This window comes from Pipistrellus kuhlii, unplaced genomic scaffold (assembly GCF_014108245.1).
Source record: "Pipistrellus kuhlii isolate mPipKuh1 unplaced genomic scaffold, mPipKuh1.p scaffold_m20_p_3, whole genome shotgun sequence".
Taxonomy (NCBI): Eukaryota; Metazoa; Chordata; class Mammalia; order Chiroptera; family Vespertilionidae; genus Pipistrellus; species Pipistrellus kuhlii.
The window spans coordinates 52146267-52171062 of NW_023425529.1; the positions used below are offsets into that span (position 1 = coordinate 52146267).

The following is a 24796-nucleotide window of genomic DNA, read 5'->3' on the forward strand; positions in this document are numbered from 1 at the left end:
CCCACTCCTATGAGTGATGGAGGTTTCATTCTCCTATGAAACTGATACCTATGAAATTTTTACAGTAGGGCCTCCCTCATAATAACTGCTCAACAATTCGATATAGGCAACCATATCTAACAAATAATTATGAGAGTCACAGAGAAGATCAAATAGAAAAAAAAAATCAGTGCTATGCTGAAATCAATGCTAACGCTCCCATGAAGACTTCTATGACCCTCCCAGGACAATTTGAAATTGCCTTCAATATGCCAATAATTCTTTAGCAGAGAGGTTTGAAGTCCTAGGTCGAGCTTGACAGCTTACTACCTGTGTGCACATTCTTTATCTATTAAATGCAGAAAATAGTGTTTCCTATCCAATAGCACTAGCCTTATTATTAAATTTGTTAAGACATATAAAGCACTTATAGAAGGGGCCTGACATATAGAAAGAACCTAAGTGTTGGCTAATTTCTATTATTAGTGTAGTCCATATAATAAAAAGATGAAATGATGAAAACCAGGATGTTCCTAAGGGATTGGAGCCAGGAGGAATCCATGTTCCTGACAAATGAGCAGTTTGTCATTATCTCCAGTCTCAAATAGTTTTCCCCATAAAGTGAGTTTAAATCTTAATTGCAGCCTAAAAATTCACCAGATGGACAAAGTCACTCAGATCAGAAGAAAGCAATCATAGCCATGCCTTTCCACAAACAGAGAAAGCAGGCAAATCAAGCAAGTACATATAACAATTGACATTTTGCAAAGTTTTTAGGAGATGCAATCTTTCTCAGAAAGTCAGTGAGACTGCTCTTCAAAAAATCAAATGGATAAAAAAAAAAAAAAAAAAAAAAAAAAAACAAAAAAAAAACTCAGAACCAAAATAGGGGCCCCAAGCAAGAAAGCAAGAATCTGACATACACTGGTATGAGGCAATAATAGGTTCAAAAGAACCTAAAGGAAGAGAATTTCAGAGTAGACCAAGGTGTAGGTAATACCAGATTCTTAGTGACTAGGTCCAAGAGATGAAACCCAAAGTTCCATTCTATACCATGTGTAAGTGCACACAAATATGTCTTCGTCAGTCACATACTAAACTTTAGAGAATATTTCCTTTAAAAAAAAAAAAAAAAAAAAAAGACAGTTTTTCGGCACCTTGATCAGACTATTACATTTAGCAATCAATAGCATGGGTACAAAAAAAATCTACATTAAAACCCTTTGTTGAGATGCTTTACCCTTTCAAAAGAACAGAAATGAAAATAACCTGTGATACAATCAGTCACTGTACGTCCTCAAGTTTCTTACCCATTCACATGAGGATTGTCTAAAACATGTCTTCTCTGGAGCAGCTCTGCCTTGTCATCACTGTGCCTGGCTGAGTTCACAAATCTGTTGTAACCTGTAGCTTCCCTGTCACTTCTCTGGCCCTCCTCTCCTCCAAGCTTTGTTTCCTGGCAGTAATTAAAACCTCCTGCCACTGCCATAGCTTTCTGCCGGGGGACACTGCCGAGTAGCATCGGTGATGCCCACCCTCTGGCAGTTGTCATGTCAAGTCGGTCTCCCAAAGAGAACAAACAGTGGCACAAGCTCTTTATTGGAGTTTGAATTTTGAGACAACCAATAAGAGTCTGAGGAGCCTCGCTGAGCAATGGAGATGCTCCCAGATGGTGGTGGTGAGAGATCAAACACCAAGCACCCCAGGGCCTTTGGGTTTGTCACATGTGCCACTGAGGAGGACATGGATGCAAGGCTCCACGAGGTGGATAGAAGAGTTGTAGAACCAGGGAGGGTGGTCTCAAGAGAAGATTCTCAAAAACCTGGAGCCCACTTAACTGTGAAAAAGACTTTTGTCGGTGGTATTAAAAAGGACACTGAAGAACATCACCTAAGAGATTATTTTGAACAGCATGGGAACATTGAAATTGTTCTGACCAAATTGACTGACCAAGGCAGTGGCAGAAAGAGAGGTTTTGCTCTTGTAATCTTTGATGACCATGACTCTGTAGATAGGATTGTCATTCAGAAATACCATGTGGATGGCCGCAACTATGAAGTAAAGAAAGCCCCATCTAAGTAAGAGATGGCTAGTGCTTCACCCAGCCAAAGAGGTCAATGTGGTTCTAGAAACGTTGGAGGTATTGTGGAGGTGGTTTTGGTGGGAATGGCAACTCTGGCTGTGAGGGAACATCAGTGATTGAGGTGCCTTCGGTGGCAGTCCTGATGGGGGTGATCATGGTGTTAGATATGGTGGCAGTGGGGATGGCTATAATGGATTTGATAATGATGGAAGCCATGTGGGAGGTGGAGGACACTACAATGATCTTGGCAATGACAACAATCAATCTTCCAATTTTGGAGCCATGAAAGGAAGAAACTTTGGAGGCTGGCACCTACAGTGGAATATATTTCTTATTTTAAATGTAGATTCAGTTATTTTCAATCAAAGCCCCTCTGATCCTCTTCCTCCCAAGTAGAGGTTAAATTCCCCTGTGGTCATTGAAGGCTGTACAACAGATCGGCCTTGGCTGCTAACTACCTGTGTGACCCTCGGCAAAGTTATTTCATCTCACTTCCCGATTGTCTCTTTGTCTGCCAAGTGGAATGTGCCTAACAGGAGTAGCATGATTATTAAATCTGCTACCACAAATGAAATCCTTAGAAGGGTGCACAACACACACACACAAAAAAAAAACAAAAAAAAACACACATATATACTTTCTGTGTTCCCATAAGGTACCGAGTTAAAGGATATCACCATTTGTTGTTTACTATTAATATCTAGACAACTTCACTGCACCCCCACTGACTATTCTAATCAATATTGTGGAAGTTAAGGGGGGGCATAGGGGAGCAGATAAAAACCTAAAAAACAAATTAGAATATTGTCTTTTGCCTTGTCTACCAGGGCTCAGTCCCACAATCAGGCTTAACAAGGGTCCTTTGCTCAGAACATAAATTGCATTACAATCTGGATTACTAGGAATGGGCTGCTTAGGAATCTGAATGGCTCCTTTGATCTCTGTAGTACCTTACATTGAACATGTTGCCAGGCACAGACCAGTGTCTCAAAAAATAAATGAGGAAATATTAACGAATGAGTACCAAATAAGAAAAGAAGAAAAAAAGTATTCTAAATCCAGGACTACTTGCTAAAATCAGCAGACTTTTAAACTTGTGAATAAAATTATCATTTTAATGTGTGTTTTGTTAATAGGTTACAGCTAAAAGCATCAGCAGTGCTTCTTAAAGTGAATTGTGCAAATCTTTAAGTTGGAAATTTTAAGATGTTTTAACGGAATATCACTACCCCTTCCTTCTATCACTTAGAGTTTTAAAATTATTTTGTCTTCCCCAAATGTTCTCAGAAGCATGAGGGCTCTCTATGCATTGGGCTGCCTACATGTAGAAAAATTATCTGCTCCCCCACCAACCACTGGTTTTTTTCTATTATCAAATGAGAGTTTCTAAAGGCCTACCATGACTAGGATAAATCACTCCATTTCTTTTACTCTATTAAAGTAGGTGTTTTATGTTCCACTGCCACAAAAATCCAAGATGAACACCAGAAATAGCCTGTGAGTTGAGGACTCTCATTTTAAAATGGCACCACAATTTATCCTAGTTCTTGCTGTACAGTGAGCATTACATTATTCATTAGAAGTATTTTGTGTTTTAAGCAGCTATTATGCAGCTTTTGCTGAGCCAGAGCCTCCCCGGCGAAGGTGGTGATGTGGAGGGCTGTCTTCCAGAGAGAGGGTCACTCTGTGGAACTCCCACCTCCGTGACCCCAGTGTGTTTGCATACATATAAATCCACTCTATGACATTCCTGTCATGTTTGCTCACTGAGCAAGTAATTTGCCACTCTCATTACTCCAGGTACAAGGTACCTTGTGGCAAATCAATCTTCTTTCTGCTTCATACATCACAGCTCCCCCAGACATCCAGGACCTTCTGACTCTAAAACGCAGCTGTGAGACAAAGACTCAAGTCTGTTTCAGCAACTGCATTGTCCAGAGGGGCTAATGAGTGTTACACCTCACCGGGAAACCCCATCTTGGGGCAGGGGAAGTGTCTATATCAAAGCAAAGATGCTGGTAAAAGCAAAGCATTTCCAGTACCAGAGGGAGGGAGGGAGGTCTTAATAGCGGAACAAAGGAGTAGCTACAGGGGGGTTAGTGCACAGTAGTTCAGAAATATTAATCTACCATCTTCTCCGGTCACAAATCATTTTCTCTACCTCTTGACAGGCTGAAATTTGACTTTGAAAGAATCCGTTGCAGGATCCCGAATGGCTATAATATCTCGGGCTTCTCTCCTCAGAGACAGAGCCAGCACAAACCAGCAGATGAAACCATTTCAGTGTTTTCATTGGTGCTGATTGCTGTTTTTTCACCAATAATTTCCAACTCACCATTGCAGTATATGTGCTGGAGGGAGGGAGGGAGAGCAGTAGAAATTCTATACCTGTGTTCAAAGCTGATGAAGGGTAATATGCTGGGATTTTCATGACACATCACAGTTCAAATCTATTTTAGAAAACCACTCATTCAACAAATATTTGTTGAGTACTTTCTATGTTGTATTCTTGGAGCTGTAGATAAAATAATTAACAACAAAAAAAAACAAGGTGTTTCTCCTCATGAAATTTATGTTTCAGAAGAGAAAAAAATAAATGAAGATCTGAAAATGCCAATGTGACAACTGCAAGTATTGTTCAGTGATATAATACATAAAAATAGTTATGCGATACAGAGTGATGGAAGTACAGAAGCAACATGAGACAGGATGGTAAGCAGGATGTTAAACAAATGAATAAACCATGAGAAAAAGGAGGGGAAAGCAAATGTGGGCAATAAAAAGGAGGAGTTTATAAAAATAAAGAGCTAGTGAAATAAAGAGGAGGCAGCATGGCTGGCGGAGGTAAGGAGGAGTCTGAAGAGAGGTACTAGCCAGAGTCCTTGTTAGTTACAATAAAGAATCTGGGTTATTCAAAGTGCAGTGAGAAGCCATTGGAAAGTGGAAGTAAAGAGAGCTTTGAAACAGCAGGCTAAATAATACAATCTCATTGACGTTATTTAAAGGTCTCTTTTATAAGTATCTTTGCATAGAGAGATAGTTGTGGGAAAGAGATGCCATAGGTGCAGGAAGAACAGTGAGGAATCTGGGGTTAGAGTCCAGGCAAGTTTCATAAGGATATGACCTAGGAAGGCATCAGTAGAGATAAAGAAAAGTACACATATTTGAATGTATAAGCCTTGGGACCTGTCCAAATATTTAATAAAAGTATGGTAAAAAGAACATTGATGTTATTAGTAAGATGACTGTCGAGGGGGTGAAACTAAATAATTCTCACTTAGACATATGAAGTTTAAGAAGGTAGATATCCAGGATATTACTTTTGGAAGCTGACAAAACTAGAGCTTAGAGAGAGCTAAGTTCTGGGTCATACAGATAGTATTTAATTCCAAGTAACTAAATAAGCTTACCTGGCATAGGGTTAGAGATGAAATACAGGACACTAGTTAAATTTGAATTTCAGATACAATGAATATATTTTTAACATAAGTATGTCCCAAAAATGCATGAAACATGGTTATACTAAAACTAGTGGCCCAGTGCATGAAATCCGTGCATGGTGGTGGAAGGGAGGATGTCCCTCAGCCCAGCCTGCACCCTCTCCAAACTGGGACCCTCAGGGGATAACCAGCAGTCAGACATCTTTCTCACAATTTAGGACTGCTGGCTCCTAACCACTCGCCTGCCTGCCTGGTGGCCCCTAACTTCTTCTGCCTGCCAGCCTGATTATCCCTAACTGCTCCCCTCCTGGCTTGATTGCCCCTAACTACCTCTGCCTCGGCCCTGCATCCAGGACCCAGCATTCCCTCCTCCAGCCAACCACAGGCACCCGGGATCCGGGCTTCCCTCCCTCTGGTCAGCCATAGGTGCCCAGGGAAATAAGAGGACCAAAGCCTTTATGGAAAATGGGATCCAAATCATGATGGAAACAGTAGTGGAAACAATTCTTCCATTTCAACAGGAAGAAGATAGCATATATGGGTGTGGTTTCTGTTGGTTTCAAATTATAAATGACTCCATTTATAAACATCCACACAAAAATATTTCATTTATAAAGTATATTTTAGTTTGTTCAAAATTATCCATCTATTGATTATATATTCATAAACCAATATAAAATAATCAAAATTAGTTACTTGTTTTAAGTTGTTTTGATAGCTAAATCAATTATTGTAAGACAGTTGTTTGGGGAGGGGGGGAGAGTGTTCACTTTTAATTTCCCATAGTTGCCTTTAGTTTTCAAGACTATGGGAAGTACAAAATAGCCTTTAAACGTTTATAACATAAAACTGATTTTTTTTTCTACTGGAAAAACAGACATTCCTAAACAACATTTACCCAAACAACTGCTTCATGCCATACATCATTAAACAGAAAAGTTTTTCTAATACGAAGTAAAAGCAAGGACTGCCAAGCTCCAGGGAAACAAAGGTCAGCTGCTGTGAGCACCACGGTTCGGACCTTCTGGCCTTTGCATGTGTGGCATTAATGTGGAGATTTGCATTGGATCTACTCCAGGATAAAGACCAGGTATTCAGGGAGACAACTACAAATATAGCTCAGCAGCAAAGAGATAGTGCTGCATTTGGGTGAATATAAAGGAAACAGAAAGCACATTTTTTAGCTAGATAGACTAGTAATACCTTTAGAACATTTCTCTAAGTACTATGCAGTCATTTGTCAGTTACCTGAAGTCTTGATGATATTTATAAGTGAACATGAACATTTGTTCCATAATACTTCATAGTCTTATTAATAGAAGAGTGATAGCATGGCAAATGAAATTTCTTGGTTTATTAAAGTTTCAGAGTAAGGACTGTCTGCATGGTTCCCGTTATTTTTAACACAAAGCTCACAGCTAAAGCAATCTTGGATCCTTTTGAATATTTAAAGAAATGTGTCTCCTATTCATATCCTGTATTTGAAGGCAAACCGACACTGCTATTAGAACTGATAAAATATGGGTGAAGAAAAAAATCATGAATATTAAACCAACTAACATTTATTATCTGTTGCCAACACTTTCCAGAGCGAACAAGCTTCTTTCTCAGCATGTTTACTACAATTTAAGATTGCCACCTTCACTATTTTTAGATAGTATTTTTTTAGTTTCCCTATATAAACACAAGGAGCACAAAATCTAAGCTCCACAAAGATACCTTATATTATATGTATTGCCTGGTGTCTGGTAACCTAAAGGCAGTCAATAATGGATGGATGGGTGAAGGGGTGGATAGATGTCCAGAGAACTATGCAGAAATGAAGCTATGAAATTTAGTCCAACCCTACACGGGGTACACTCTCCCTTCCCCCAATCCAACTATTCACACACTAAAAGTAAAAAAGACCTCACGAGGCTCTGGTGATAGATTTCTGCCCACCCACCCTAGCTTTGACATATAACTGATACATAACACTGTGTAAGTCTACGGTGTACAATGGGGTGATTTGAGATACACATATATTGAGAAATGATTGCCATAATAAAGTTAATACATCCATCTCCTCAAACCTTTGTGTTTGTGCCCATATGTATATGATGAGAACATTTAGGATTTATTTTCTATTTTTCAAGTATACAATAAAGTGTTGTTAATCATAGTTGCTATGCTGAATATTACACAGCCAGAACTTACTCATCTTATAACTGGAAGTTTTTACCCTTTGACCAATATCTCCTGATATCCCCCACCCACCAATCCAAGGCATCCACCAATATACTTTTTGTTTCTATGAGATCTGCTTAGTTAGCTTCCACATGTAAGTGAAATCATACAGTATTTGTCTTTCTGTGTCTAATTTATTTCACTTAGCATAATGTCTTCAATATTTATTCATGTTGTCTCAAAAAGGCAAGATTTCCTTATTTTTATGACTGAATAATATTTGAATATATATATGCACACATTCATTATATACCGTGGATATTTATCCATTCTTTATTTAGTCATTGAGGAATACAGATTTGTTTCCATATCATCACTATTGTAAATGATGCTGCCATAAATTTAAATCCTGATACCTGGGATTTACCCAAGGATTTCAAAGCTATCACAAATACAGTGAAATAGAGAGAGAGAAATTCACCATGCCCAATACTCCCAAGAATAACACCCATGCTTTTTTAAAAATAATCTCAAAGGCTCATATCTTTGACATTTCACACCTTCAAATCATGTTAGGGCATACAGAGAACTTCTTGGAGGCTGGGACCATGTTACTCTCAATTATGTATCCCAGAAATCTACAACAGCACTGATGTATAGTAGGTACTTAATGCCTATATTTATTAGATGAATGAATGTATGAAAGAATGGAAGCACACATCCTCAAGTATTCTAGTAGAAAGTAGAATACAACCTGGTAATCTAATATCCTAGTACAATCTATTAAAAAACAGATTATGCAAATTCCTCATGTATTTGATTTTTTAATAGAAGTTACTCTTTCCCCACAAAGGACTGTTATGAGAAAGGATTTCTTAAGACAGAAGACCACAAATCAATTCAGCAATTAGAGAGAAGGAAGATAGAGGAAAGAGGGAAGAGAGGAGGGAAGAAAAGGTCAAAGGGAAGGGAAAGATGAATACAACTATCAAATGTTGGTGAGTCAGCAGGATTGTACATAGCAAGATGGTGGCGTAGAAAGAGCCTGAACTCACCATCTCCCATAGACACACTAAATCTACAAGTACCTATGAAGTAATTCCCATTGGGGGAAAAAAATCCTTACAACTAGCTGAACAGCTCCCTTCATGACAAGGGATAAAAGAGCCACATCAAGATAGTGAGGGCATGAGAATGGAGTGGGAGGGCAATGGAAGATAAGGACACATATGTAACCAATAAAGAAAAAAAATCTGTAGGAGAGACAAAGTTGCATTATCAACGAAAACCCCACTCACAGCATGGTAACACACAGTAGAGGATTTTATCTCATGGATCTTCCACATCTCTCTGAGGAGTGAGGGGTTTATGTTCCACATGTAAATGGAAGAGTAAAGAAAGCTAGTGTAGCTATATTTGTATCCAACAAAATAGAACTTAAAATTAGACTATAACAAAAGACAAAGAGCAATACATAATGATAAAAGGGTCAATCCAACAAGAGGATATAGCATTTGTAAGTACATATATACTCAACATAGGAGCCCCAAAATATTAACATACCTAAACAGAAAAATTGACAATAGTACAGTAATAATAAGGAACTTTAATACCCCACTTACATCAATGGATAGAACATCTAGTCAGAATATTATAAAGGAAACATTGGTCTCAAATTACACATAACACAAGATAGACTAAGAGTTATATACAAAACATTTCATCCCAAAGCAGCAGAATACAGTCTTCTCAAGTAAACAAATTTCAATATCCATTCATAAAAACTCAACAAAGTCAGTATAGAGGGAATGTATTATACTTCACATAACAACCATATATGACAAACCCAGAGCTAATATCATACCTAATGGTGAAAAACTGAAATTTTTTCTCTAAAATCAGGAAAAATACAAGGATGTATTTTTCTTGCCACTTTTAGTCAAAACAGCATTGGAAGTCCTAAGCAGAGCAATTAAGCAAGAAAAGAAATAACAGATATGCAAATAAGAAATAAAGCAGCAAATATATCTTTATTTGCAGAAGATATTATAATATATATAGAAAACCCTAGCTCTCACTTGGTAGTTCAGTTGGTAAGAGCGTCACCCACATATGCCAAGATTTCAGGTTTTATTCCCAGCTATGGCACATACAAAAATCAATCAAGGGATCCATAAATGGGTGGAATAACATATCAATGCTTTTCTCTCTTCCTGCTTCCTCTCTTTCTCTAAAAATCAATAATTAAAATTGTTTAAAAAATAAAAGAAATCCACATTAAAAAAACACATTAGAATAAAATAATTTAGTGATGTTCCATAATACAAAAATCAGTTGTTTTTCCATAAACTAATAATGAACTATAAGGAGAGAAATCAAGAAAACAACCCCATTTTTAATTGTATCAAAAAGAATAAAATACCTAAGAATAAATCTAACCAAGGAGATGAAAGACCTGTACACTGAAAACTATAAGACATTGATGAAAGAAACTGAAGACACAAGTAAATGGAAAGATATCCCATACTCATGGGTTGGAAGAATTAATATTATGTAAATGTTCATATCATCCAAAGTGATGTACAGATTCTACACAATCCTTATCAAAATTTCAATGGCATTTTTCACAAAAGTAGAAAAAAATAATGCTAAAATTTGTTCAGAACCACAAAATATACTTAGTAGCCAAAGCAATTCTAAGAAAAACAGAAAGTATCATGCTCCCTAATTTTCAACTATATAACAAACTTATAGTAATCAAAACTGCATGGTATTAGTAGAAAATGGGACAGAGAGTTCAATAAAACAGAAGAAATAAACTCACACATATATGGTCAATTATGTATATGAAAAGGGAGCCAATAATATGTAATGGAGACAAAACAGTCCTTTAATAAATTGGATTGAGAAAACTGGACACCTGCACATAAAAAAATGAAACTAGACAACTACCTTACATTATACACAAAAACTAACTGAAAAAATGATTAAACACTTAAATATAATACCTGAAACTATAAAGAAGTAAGAAGAAAACATATGTGGAAAATACCCTGACATCAGTGTTAACACTGAGTTTTTGGATCTGCCTTCAAAAGCAAAGGCAACAAAAGGAAAAATAAACAAATAGGGCTAAAAAACTTCTGCACAGCAAAGGAAAACATCAACAAAATAAAAAGACAACCTACTGAATGGAAGAAAATATTTGCAAATCATGTATCCAATAAAGGGTTAATATACAAAATATATATTTTTAAACTCAATAGCAAAAATAAGATAAAATAAAAATTTTGATTTATGACATGTAGATTACCAGTAGGCACATGAAAAGATGTTCAACCGCACTAATCATCAGGAAAATGCAAATCAAAACCATAAGAAGATATTATCTCACATCTGTCAAAATCACAGTTATTGAAAGGACAAGAAATAGCATGTGATGGAAAGAATGCAGAGAAAGGGAAGCCTTTATACACTGTTGGTAATATGTAAATTGGTATAGCTGCTATGAAAAACAATATAGAGTGTCCTCAAGAAATTAAAAATACAAGTACCATATTATTCAGCTATTCCACTTCTGGGTATTTATCTGAAGAAAAGAAAAAATACTAATTAGAAAAAAATATATGCATCTCTATATCCACTGCAGTATTATTAAGAATAGCTAAGATATGGAAACAACCTACAGTGTCTACTGATGTATGAATAAATAAATAAGATATAGTACATATGTACAATGAAATACTACTCAGCCATGAAAGTGGAAAATCTTACCTAGTGACGACATAGATGGATCTTAGGAATATTATTCTAAGTGAAATAAGTCAGATATAGAAACACAGACCTGTGTGAATTCACTTACATTTGGAATCTAATATAAAACTCATAGATTCAGAGAACAGATTGGTGATTATCAGAGGGGAAGACAGTTAGCCAAAATTGATGAAGAGAGTCAATTGTCTGGTGATGGATTGCAGCTGGACTCATAATGGTGATCACCTTGTACAAAATATTTAATACACATGTCTAATTTTTATGTTGTACACCTGAGATTAATATGATGTTATATACTGATTTTACCTCAATAAAAAATATGCTCATGAATGAGGCAAAGGAAATCAATTCTTTATTTTACTTTTCACTTCTGTCCTTTTACAGCAATTAAGTCCTTAAATTTGCCAAAGCTAAGTGTGAAGTGCACAAGGACGTTATGACTCAGGGGTAGAGAGTTAATAAAATTTTGAAATGAAAAAAAAAAATTAAAAATGGCAGTCAAAAGCACAAACTAAGCCAAGATCTAATTATATTATACTTTCATGAAAGTAAAAAACATTAAGAAATATTTAATAATCTACTAAACTCCATGTTTTTCATCTTCCGTGGATTCCACAGACTTGCACACAATTATCTCTTCAGTTAAATACACAGCTCTTGACAAGTGCTTAGATTCACATTCCCATCCTTGTTCCTGATACGGTGGGGCCACTTCAAATGCTAAAAGCACTTCCCTGGCCAGTCTCCAAGCTTTAGAGAGGTTTGGGTTATCAGGGTTTCAATCTGCTTGTTTTAATAAGTGTTCCTGCACTATTTGCTATACCTTACAGGTGAGCCTTTGGCAGATGATTTATTTGACTTTCTTTATTCTTATCTTGCCAGCACTTCCTAAAATTTAATGAAAGGATAAAGAAAAAAGGTTCAATAGGCACTGAACAACATGTCTTATTGTCAAAAGAAATGCTAAATATATGCTCTGATTTCTGTAAGACTCCAGGATCCAAGCTAAACCTACAAAGAGAGATAAAATTTTGGATTATCTGTGATTTTTTCCTTTTGCAAGCCACCAAGCTATTGTGATGTAAATGGGGGGGATACAGTTCCCTGAGAACACAGAACCTACCTAACACCTTATCCCTTTTATCAGTAAAGAAGATCCTATAACTGGTATATTACTTTTCTATACTATTTTTTAAATATATATATTTTTATTGATTTTTTACAGAGAGGAAGAGAGAGACGGATAGTTAGAAACATCGATGAGAGAGAATCATTGATCAGCTGCTCTTGCACACCCCCTACTGGGGATGTGCCTGCAACCAAGGTACCTGCCCTTAACCAGAATCGAACCTGGGACCCTTCAGTCTGCAGGCTGATGCTCTATCCACTGAGCCAAACCGGTTTTGGCTCTATACTACTTGATACATATAAAAACAGGTAATGTAGGTACAGTTAGGAAGAATATTATAAAATAATTGTGAACCTCCACCTACTAAACCCATCACAAATTAAGGAATCAAACCTTATGCTTGCTCTTATTTTGTGCACCTTGCCAGCTCAACTCCTGCTTTTCTTCATTTAAAAGTAATTAATAACTTTCCTCTTTAAAAAGTAATGTTACAATATATATGGTTGGTATCATTAACTAATGTATTATTATAATTTGTTGATTAAGTATTATAAATGTGCTATTATAGTATGTGTAATCTCCTAAAATTTATTTTTTTCATTCAACATTATATTTCTAAGATGTGCTTGCATCCAATTGTAGTTCATTCATTTTCACAGTCGTATAACCTGTTCTGTGATTTTTAGCAAAATATATCCATCCATTTCTGCCTATATTGTTTATGACTGATAGCTCTATTTCCCTTTTTGTGAGAGCCTAATTCTTACTAAACAATTGAGATAAGCAAAATTAAGAAGTTTTGATTTTTAAGACCCTAAAGAATGGGAGGAAAGGCAAGGTGCTGACAGTTCTGAATTTGCGTGCATCCAAGAAGTGGTCACCACAATCAAGTGTGCTCAGGATTGAGCTGATATAGCGCAATGAACCTTGGCAGAGTAGGGTATTCCTAAAGGCTGCTCTACCAGAATGAGGGGTTCTAAACACATAATGAGATGCAGAGTCCATCATCAGAAAGTAAAGCAACAAAATATAGGCTCATCATGCAATTGTAAGCGTTTTCACAGATAAGGCGAATTAATAGGTACAAATACTTAGGAGTCTAGGCAGGCATGTAGGCTGGTAAGACCTGAGAAACCATTTAGCTGATTGTAAGTTCTCAGCCACTAACCTAGAATTCAGGCCAAGACTCTGTACCAGCAGGGAGACTGGCTAGATGAAGACAAAGTCACTATTCTGGAGGAATACATGCACTGTGTATGCTACTGAAAGAAAGACTTGAGTACAGAAAGTAGAACTAAATCTAGCTGACCAAAATGGGGGTACAAGCAGCTGAACTGAGCTAGCAGCCAGGAGACATATGCTGATTCTGCGTGAACCTAAGTTTGGGGCCAGGGGTGTTCACAATATTCCTCTGTGAGATCAGGATTGGCCTGAACACTGGGGCAGAGTGGTGCCTTGAAGTGCTTTTGATTGTGGGAAGGGGGCAGTTTGATTGAACTTGAGGCAGTTCCCCCTCTGTCCTGGAAATTCCCTTCCAATATGGAATGGGTGCCATGGTGAAGACAGCCCTTTAGAGACTTTCCTTCATGATCATTATTTACAATACATTTATAGAAGGTATTAAGACTATATAGATAAGTTAAATGCCCTTTATACACCCTTTATAACTCTGTGATTCCAAAAATATTTAATATAAAAAAGAATGCTATATAATTTGCTCTTCTAGATACTTGGATTTTAAGCAATATAGGAATCTTCTTTTAGAACTTAAAGATGAAAAAAAATGCTTTAAAATGAAGTAGGGTAGTATTTGAAAACAGCCTTCTAGGTCCCGTGAGAAATCTTTATTAAACCATAAAGCTTTATTTAATCTTCAGGGTGGTAAGGAAACATGCTGTTGTTATAAATGTTTAATTTTATATTGGAATGAACTGCATGGTTTTTTGTTTTGGGATGGTATTTTACTGTTTACTGAGGAGAAGAATAAGTAAGTATACACATGATCCTATAGTAACTTCCAACTTCTACTTTGAGATTTCCTAATGACAGAAATTTCCTAAAGTTGTTCAGCTGACCAGGAGGGCCCTTTAACTGATACATATGGATGGAAAATGGATTTTACTTTATCAGCACAAACTGTAATTATTTCCATAGGAATGATTTCTTCAACTACTTTATGCATAAAGACCTTGCAGATAAGATAAATATTTTTTAACTATTCCTCTTAGGAAGCTGTAGCTTAATAAATCCACTTTCAGTACCTGTCTCATTTCAAAAACTACATCATGGAGCACAGCAGTCCACAGGGAGGCCAGTTATCGTGTATTGGGAAGAACTTGAGTTTTGGAAGCAACAGGTATAAATTTGACTGCTTTTTTTAACCTCTTACTAACCCTGATCATGGATAATTTACCTAACACTCCATGTTTCCTGACCTGAGAATGATGGGCGAGACACCTCCAGCGGGTTGTTGTGGATACTAAATAATGAAACACTTAACATAATGGCTGCACATTTTACAATTTCACTTAAAATTTAGTTCTTTTCCAGCTTCAGTCTCCTATTTAAACAACGGAGAAACGCCTCCCTCATCAGACTGTTCTGAAAATCAATGATGAAAACATGTCGAATAATAAGGTCCTATAGACATGTAAGGAGTTCATTATTCTCTGCTGCTAACAACTGATGTCTCAAAAATGTTTTGAGATTACTTAATCACACTCCCAGTTAAAGTTGTTTACCTGACCAGAAAAGTCATGTTAGAGGGAAAACAATTGTTTTTGGTAATTTCTGTGAAATTCTTACTTGTTTCTTTAATCTAAATGCATTTTTACTTCTTTCCCCTTTTGTCCAATGACACAGCATGCTACCCCCCCCCCCCAAATCATGGTCTCTTAGCCTCTTTAGTCAGCACTTCTCATGGTTCCTAAAAGACTGAGTGGCTTAAAACAACAGAAATGCATTTTCTCACTATTCTCGTGACTAAAATTCGAAACTCAAGATGCTGCAGTGCGGCACTCTTTCTGAAGGCTCTGGAGGAGGGTCCTCTCTGCTCTTCCAGCCTCTACCTGTCCTTGGTGCTCCTTGGCTAGTAGATGCCAGCATTGCTTACATAGCCATCTTCTCATGTGTGTCTTCACATCGTGTTCCCTTTGTGCATGGTATCCCTGTGTTCAATGTTCCCTTTTTTATAAGGACACCATTTATATTGAATGAGGGCACGCTTAATCTCATTTTACCTTGTCACCTTTCTAAAGACTATTTCCCAACAAAGTCGCATTCTGAGTGGCTGGAGATTAGGCCTTTAACATATCTTATCTTGGGTGGTGTGCAACTCAGCCCATACAAACGGTACTCCCTAAAGTTCTGACCACAGCCCCTTCTTCTCTGTAAGAAGTTTCATCTTCTCATGACTCGAATGACAAAGTGGTATAACGGAATAAACATGGTCTTAGGAACTGGACTATCTTACATTGGAACCTGGCTGTTTCACTTTCTAGTAAGATTAGCGATCTAAACATCATGTTTATAGGGGTCGATTGAGTGGTATTTTCCCATTCAGGATTTTTTCCTGGGGAAATGCAGGGTATAGAGTGCTAGAATACATGCCAAATCCACCAGTTTTCTTAGCTTACCCAGTTAATATGAACACTCAGCAACAACCCAGAAGTGTAAAAACAATCAGAGAAAACTCACAGGAATGTCGCTTAAAGTGTGGTGCACACACCAGCAGCATCTGATCACCTGGGAAATTTGAAAATGAAAAAGCTTGGATCCCACCTGGACTACTGAGTCAGGATCGGAGAGTTAGGGTCTAGGGATCTGTTTTAAGAAGTTCTGTGAGTGATTTGTACGCACATTGCAGGCTGAGAAGCGCTGCATGGGAGAGGGTATCACAGGACTCTACATATCCGCCATGGTGATGATGGTGGGCTTCCTGAGTTGATGGCACAATTGTATATACATCTCAGGACTATTTAAGCAACAGGTGGTGCAGCCACTCCGCCCCTGTAACTTACCTTTCCTTGAGTTCAGCAGCATTCCTAGACATATTACTGGCAAGAGTGGCATTGATATCAGGGCAATATAACATTCATTTCATTTGAGTTACATTTAAAAGTCTTATTCCAAGCTCCATTTGGCAACTGATCTCTCTCAGCACTGTTTAACGCCCTGCTCTCCACCATCAAGTCCGTGGTTTATAACTGCTGATCCAGAGTGAGTACAAATCCACTAAAAGGATTGCATTTTTCTCTTTTTGTGGAAATGTGTTATGCACATCAGCCTCCTATTATCCTCTCCGAGGGAAAGTGTGCCACATAAATTACAGTGATTTATTAGAAATGGAGAACCTATGCTAGTGCCCTTACTCAGCAGTTTTCATGGAGTGCTCTGTAAGTAGATAAATATTTGTCAATTTTGGACAGATTCAGAATAAATAAAATAGAGAACTAGTGTAAAGGGAGGAGAGTTTAACTTGAACATGCAAAATATTATGTTGTTGCTGACAGATATTGTAGTTAGGTCTATGATGGTTGTGTCTGTACCATATATGCATAGTCTTTTTAAACTTATTTTATTCCCTAAAGAATACAATAGAACTATTTGCATAGCATTATATATTGTTTTAGATATTATAGATAACCTAGAGATGATTTGAAGTATATGGAAGGAATGGGTGGGGTATATGCAAATACCACTCCACTTTAGATAAGGGACTTGAGCATCTGTGGATTTTAGTTCTCACAGGGGTTCTGGAACCAATCTCCCTGGAATATGGAGGGATGACTGCAACCTAATTTCCTCCTGAGAGTTTGATAAATATTATGTATAACTTGGCTTATTTTTTTTTTAATAATTGAGTCTTAAAATGCCCTCATGGTAGAAAAGATGGGTACTGGGGATGTACATTTTCTTTCTAGAAACCTGGTATATTGCATTTCCTTGCATAGCATTTTCAAGTGATAGAATGAACTGAAGGTCCTGGCATTTCATTCTTTTCCTCTGCATATGTCCAAAAGTTTGGGTTTTTTTTATTTTTTTATTTTTATAGTTAAAAGTATTATAAATAGCCTTCTTATCCACCGTTGATCCCTTCTAACCAATACCTGCTCCCCACCCCAGGGCTGTGTCCATAGGTTATACATATATGCCTGCAGGATCTTTGGTTAATCTCTTCCCACCCACCCATTAGGAGTTGTTATATAAATATGAGAAAACTGATTAAATTGGATATTCTTGTATGTAAATATGTATATATTTATCTAAAGCTCATTGAGTATGTGCTCTATAATTGGTCTGGGGTACAAAGGTGATTAAGTCACTTTGTTTCCTCCAAAGAGATTTCAGACTAGTAGAAGAGGCTGTGAAATCATCTGGAGTAAAATAATTTATGATGTGAATTATATTTATCTATCAATGAACAATTAATTATTTTCCCATTACTAATGATTGCTCTAGTATAGAAAGTACTTACTCTTGAATTTTGCTGTACATCAGAATTTAATGTGCAGGTTCTCTTGGGGATTTTGTTGAAATGACAGGTAGCCTGCCACTATCTCTCATTAGTCATGTTCCATAAGTCTGTAGCAGGGCCCAGGTATATGTATTTGTAAAGGCAGTGCAGGCAATTCTGATGCCAACCAAGCTAATGAACCACTACTGCCAGTGTTTAGAAGCCCAACTGATATCCATTGTTTACTTGTGGCATGAGTGGATTAGAATCATGCCGCTTTGTAAAAATCTGGAAACTGCCTGTAACTTTGAGCCAAACTCAAGTGAGAGCAACTTAATGACAGCTTTGCTTTGGCTGCTGGAGACTTCCCCTGGCTCATGGGTCAGAGGGGTTCCACTGGCAGTGTTTTTCCATGCCGGCATGCTTAGGGACATTGGCTCTTGCTTCTTGGTTACTGGTTTGAATGAAACTCATCCTGTACAGATGGACCATGGTTTGTGAGGACAGATGGAGAAAGAACAGCAAGTTCACTGGCAGAGCCAACATATGAGAAAGAGCAAGAGTGAAAAGACAAAAGTTGGAGGAGAGGGGCCAGGGGCAGGCTAGAAGAGATCAAGGAGAGGGAAAGGGATATATATATATATATATATATATATATATATACTTGCAACAATTAAGATTTTTTAAAAAATAAAAATGACATTCCAAATACAAAATAAAAACTTTTAATCAACCCCACCCCCCCAAAAATAATGACAAAAGCTGGAGGTGGAGCACTAAACAACATCAACATTTACCTGGTCATTGTAGAAAATGCTTCCTTCTCTTATTGTATCTTAATAAGAGTGTACATAACAAGTCTATTTGAAGGGCATGCAATTTTATCTTATTTATGCCCTTTAAAAATACCTAATAAGGACCTTCCAAGTATTTATTATAATAAAAATAGCTAACAATGCAGCAAAATTGAAGAAAAATAAAGAAGCAACAAAGTGACATATTTTTACATGTTTTTTCTAAAGAGCAGAAGGAAACTGAGTTAAGAAAGAGAGGATCAGTTGACTTTCTTTTCTAACAATAACGGTCTCAAGTTAGTGTTACTTATAAGAAAAATAATTCCTGATTCTGGTAGCACAACTTCTTCATTTTCAGTATTTGATATTTGCTTTGGTTGATATTTGATTTTAATTTTAGTTTTTTGCTAAAAACAGGTATAGTCAGATATAGTCCTGGGAGCATAAAATATAATTATTACTACATATAATTATTGCTACATATTCATTTTCAGTTTACTCTCCATACTTTTTAAAAATGTAACTCTTACCCCCTCCCCAATATGCAAACTGGATTTCGAACAATTCATCACCAAAGTGTTATTTAGCAAACACTATGTAGAGCATTACAGCCAGGTTATAAGGAGAACACAGATGCACAAAAAGCCCCTCAGAATGACCAGGTAAATAAATGAACACTAAGGAAGTACACAACAAGTGGCCCTCTTCCCACTCCTAGCAAGACAGCTTACCTAATTCAGAACATCTGGAGAGAGGTTGACCTACTCTTCTGTACGCTTGGAGAGCTATATCATTCCTCTCACAGATGTAGAGTTTCACTCTCAATTAATTTCCTCTTGCCCTAAAGATTGTTTGACAAATCACTCATTTTCATAAATAATTATGTTTCTTCATATTGCTTATTAACATTATCAATAAGGCCCTATGGCAGCAGTTCTTAATTGAGGATGATTTTGTCCCAAGAGGACATTTGGCAAAGTCTGGAGATATTCTTGGTTCTCTAGGGATATCTGGGGGTGGGTAATAATGCTATTGGCATATAATGTGTAGAGGCCAGAGATGCTGTTAAGACATCCGATAAAGTGCAGCACAGGACAGGTCCTCACAACAGGAATTATTAACCCCAAATGTCAACAGTACTGAGTTTCAGGATCTTTGCCCTGTGGCGTCTGGTTCCTGCTGGCTGCGACAGCCGCATCTTAGGCTGCCCTCTCTACACCCAGAACACTGGGCTTCCTTTCAGTTTTCTCAGTAGTCTATGGTACTGTTTTATTTGCCTAACAGGAATGATCTCTGAATCCTTCAGAGTTCAGCTAATAGCACTCCTCAGAGAAGCCATCCATACCTCTCCCACTGGGCTTAGATTGCCTTATGCTTTAAGAGCACCATGTATTCCAGTGCCTTTGACCTTATTAAAAATTTAATACTCTCATTAAAAATTTATTTTGTAATTTGTGGTTCACATCTTTCCACCCCCATTAGAATATGATCTCAAGAGAACAGAGCCAATTTACTGTTTTATTCCCAATGTCTAATATAGTGACTTGATAATCACTCAATAAATATCAGTTAAATAAATGAGTCATCCAAATAAGATTATGACAGTGATTTTTTTAAAAATTAGACCCATAGCTATTTTTGATAGATCACCTGGATCTGACCTATGTCCTCAGAATCTATAAGGAATTTTTATTCAAACAAATATCTGATATTAAGCCTATATGGTTTTATGTAGTAGTTATGGGCAAAGTAGGATATGTTGGGTTGGCTTTTTAGATATCGTTCTTTTGGTGCTAGTGTAAAGTCACTCCCTTTTTCTATTACCATCCCTTGCTTTCCTTATTCTAACCCTCTCACTCCAATTTCTACTTTACTTTTTCATTCATTGTTTGATTTTTTAAAAGACTAATGAATATTGCTTTATATTCAGAAAGATGATTAAAATTTTCAAATTCTGTTGGAACTATACTGGATTCTCAGATTATATCATCCAATTCCCCAAATTATAATTTTATAGGAATTCAATAATATTAGTATAACACATGGATACTATTTACTATGGGGAAATCTATGGGAAATTTAATTAAAGATAAAGCATGCATTTTGGAGTTGAAAACAAGGGATATTGTGATCCAACATCCTGCTTGGCTCACTGTCTAATATATACTCAGTCAAATACAGTTAGCATAATTAGGCAGGCTACACAAAGCAGAGGTATTCATACCCTAGATTTTTTACATGGAAAACAGAATAAATATCCTATTCAGTTGATTGACCTATTTATTACCGGAAAGTAATTTGAGTGACTATTACAGCTAAAGAGAGTAACAAGAAAACTTGAATTACCATTATATATTAATAAATTCACAAATGAGCTGGCTCTGGCCCTTCCTGATATAGGCAAGTCTAATAAACATTGGGCTTACGTTTATGTGATTTGTCTACCAAGTGAAGCTTGGTAGACAAATCACATAACCTTCATCATGCCCCTACTCAGGGTGTGTGATTGGTTAAGAGAGTTGTGCTCAGAGAGAGGTGAAGACGTCTACTGCTTACAGTGCTTGATAATTTTAAAAAATGTGTCATCTGTTTTTATTAATAGCTGCCCTTGAGTCAATATGCAGCAAATTGTTGCTCATAATGTCATGTACCCATAATATACATTATGCGTATTAACTGGACATGATGATATAAAAATAGAAGGACTTTGATTTAAACATCATTGTTCCTAACTTTCTTATATCTCATGCTATTCAGTTGATTTTCTTTTTTGAGTGAGTATATCAGGTTGAACCATATAAACTGTCAATATTCAATTGTTTTTGAGCCACAAAAATGATATTTTATATGGTTCCCTTTCATATAATTAAATGAACAGATGAACTTTGAGTTTATCTTTCAATAGAAATAATGTTTTAATTCAGAGTGAAACATAAAGAGTCAATGGGAGCAAAAAGGAAATTATGTAATACTTTCAACAAAAAAGATTTAATAATAATAAAAGAGTGAAACAAATTTGAAATAGTAATATACGTACTTTGCTTAGATACAGTGTGATTGATTCAAATAGATTTTTAGGGTAAGCCAGAAAACCTAGCCATCATTTACCATTGATTCTGTAGAAAAATACATGTCAACTACAAAACTCAACTAAAATATGAACATTTGGCACACAATGTATTCAGAGATTGGAGACATAAATCATTACACCTGTAGGAATTACCTGCCTATTTTGACAGGATAATTGATAGAAATTTCTTTACTAGTTCTTTGTTTTGGCCCAGCAATTAGGGGCAGGCAGAGAATTAGGTGATAACAGTGTTGTTGGAGTCTGTATCCTTAAGGCATTAACTCATTAATGAAATCTTGATCACTAGGGAACAGAATCTTTGAGATCTGATGAAATGTAAGGGGAAATGTGAAAAACTATACAAACTTTTTTTTAGTATCATCTAATATATTCTGCATCAGAATTCTGCAATAAATGAAGGTATTTTTCTTCTTCATCTATATTCTGATCTTAGGATTTGGTGAATTCTTAGCTTATGGACTTTTATTTCTTCAGGCACTCAGGAATATATGTGTTTCCATGAAAAACTTCATAATGTGAGTGGGCATCTGATGGTGTTTCATAAGGAGACACAGGAAGCATGATATTCCTGCCAAAGGATGATGTAATCCACCATCATTCCAGCCTTTGGAAAGCAAGGGTAACAGTTTAGCTCAATCTTGCTCAAATGGATAGGCTGGGAAAACTTTCCAGGTGCCCATCTGACATGGCTGCAGGAGGCTAGCTACATGTTTTCTTTTGGGGCAGTGTTTTAGTTGGGGAAGAGGAAGAGACAGAAATTTGGATCGTAAATGTTTATCTCTCTTGAAATCCCTGGAGTATAAAATAACAACATCAAAAATAATAACAAAAATCATGAAAATAACATGAAGAAATGGTACTTATTGCTAAGGGAAATTATATTCTCAGGTGAGAATGTTGCTACCTTCTCTGATTTTATTTTTTAGATAAAAAGAGGAATAAGGGAACTTCCACATATTCGTTTCTATTTGTCTGGTTAATATAAAGCAAGAGAAGCTCACAACAATCTTGATGCTCATAAATATAACAAACTTCAAGCAGCTTTGTTGTTTTTGCCTTGTTAAAAAAGTAACCTTAAGATTTTTTTATTAATGTATCAAAAGTCTTATATGAGGATGTTTTTAAACAACAAACTGTTAGTATTATGGAACTTAAACAATTAAGAAAATCACATAATGGATAATGTGATTGCCAAGAGTTATGAAGGCTATAATTACTTAGTACTAGTCAGACTATAAATACTGAAATTATTATTGTATTAATAAAAACAATTTTTATCTTTTTATTTATATATTTAAAATATACATTAAAATTTGCAATAATATTTTTACATTTTCTTCAGATACATTATGTGTGTGAGTGAGAGAGTGTGTGTTTGCCATCAAGAGTAACCTTTTTTATTTTGACTGCATAAAATTTAAAAATGTTAAACAATAAACAGTATCTTAGACAAAAGAGAATAAGAAGGAACTATAGAGCTGAAAAGAATTCTAACGATTTCTAATCTATGAATTTAGAGCTAAACTATCCTATGATTTTAGGGCTAAATTATTAATTTAGGACTAAAATAATGAAAATATTATGCAGTTTGAATGGGATGTTGTCCTGTTCAATTTTTTTGCATTGTTTTTAAAACCAACAGGTACATATTAATTTACTTCTATAGACTTGTAATAAGAGCAATATCATATATTCATGGTCTTTGTTATGCATCCATGTCAAACTTAGATAGTGGACATTTAAATCAAAATACAATACATTTAGTATATAATTCTAAAGGGTCTTATGAGGAATGTAGTATTCATGAGAATTATACTAAATTATCTACATTTCAATAATACTCCTGTAAAGTTATAATGCTAGTTATAATGCTGTATACTGCTAAGGGTAATTGTGGCAACAATTTAGTAAGTGTAGCAAAACTAGAGAGAGATCAATCAGAACTACTGGAACAGAAACACAGATAGATGTTGTGCCCTGGTTATGGGTGCTCAGGACCCAGAAACGGTGGAAGCTGAGTCACAACTGTGGGTGATGCTGAATTCTTGAGGTCTCACTGGACAACCTTCCTCCTGGAGATGGTGGGTACCAAAAGAGCCACTTAAGAAAGGCAGGAACTTGAACTTGGACTTCACCTGGGCCAGCATTTGCTTGTTGTGTTCATTTTCTCTCCATAGGTACTGGAGCTTTCTCTCAGTGAACTTGGCTGCCATGTAGGCTTCTTCAGCTCTTCTCTGATGGTATCGAATCTCATTTTCATAGTAGAAAGTGCTTCTTCGTAGCTCCTGATTCATGTCTTGGACCATATTCCTGTACATGTTCATAAACTGGTAGTTGGAGTTCATGTTTCTCCAGGTGTTGAAAAACTTCTTTTCCATTTCGAGGCCGCACATTTCTGCCTCAAACAGTTTTTTCTGTAATTGTGTTACAGGATCTTCATCAGGAGCAACTTCAAGCTTCAGCTTCAGCTGTTGAATCTCATCTTGTAGGCTTGAATTTTCACGCTGCAAAGATGCTTTCTCGGTTTTCAGATTCGTTATTTCTGCTGCGAGCTCTTCATTCCTTTGATTTTGCTCCCACACTTGTCTGGCTATGTCCTGATGTCCCTGGTCAGCACTTTGAAGGGACAGACTGACATCAGCATCATGAGGGATGCCCTTGAGATCAACTTCCGACCCATGGATGAATTGACCTCCTTTTTCTGCTTCCCTCTTTTGTGGGAATTCCAAGTTCCCGTCATACAGGTGATGTCCAAGGACATCAGGCTTGGGGTTTCCAGCCACTGACATTGACTGGCCGACTCTGACTTTCAGGACCTGCCCCATTCCTGTGTTCGCCTGCCCCAGCCTCTGTTCCCCCTCCTCCTTCTCTTGGATTTCCTGCTT

The 24796-nt window shown here is 36.6% G+C and overlaps 1 protein-coding gene and 1 pseudogene across 2 annotated transcripts in view; one reads left to right on the forward strand and one right to left on the reverse strand.

Annotated features, from left to right (window-relative positions):
* TAFA2 (TAFA chemokine like family member 2) overlaps positions 1-24796 on the reverse strand; it is a 430659-nt gene that overhangs the window by 149482 nt on the left and 256381 nt on the right. The window lies entirely within an intron of this gene.
* On the forward strand, positions 1530-2458 carry LOC118728430 (annotated as a pseudogene).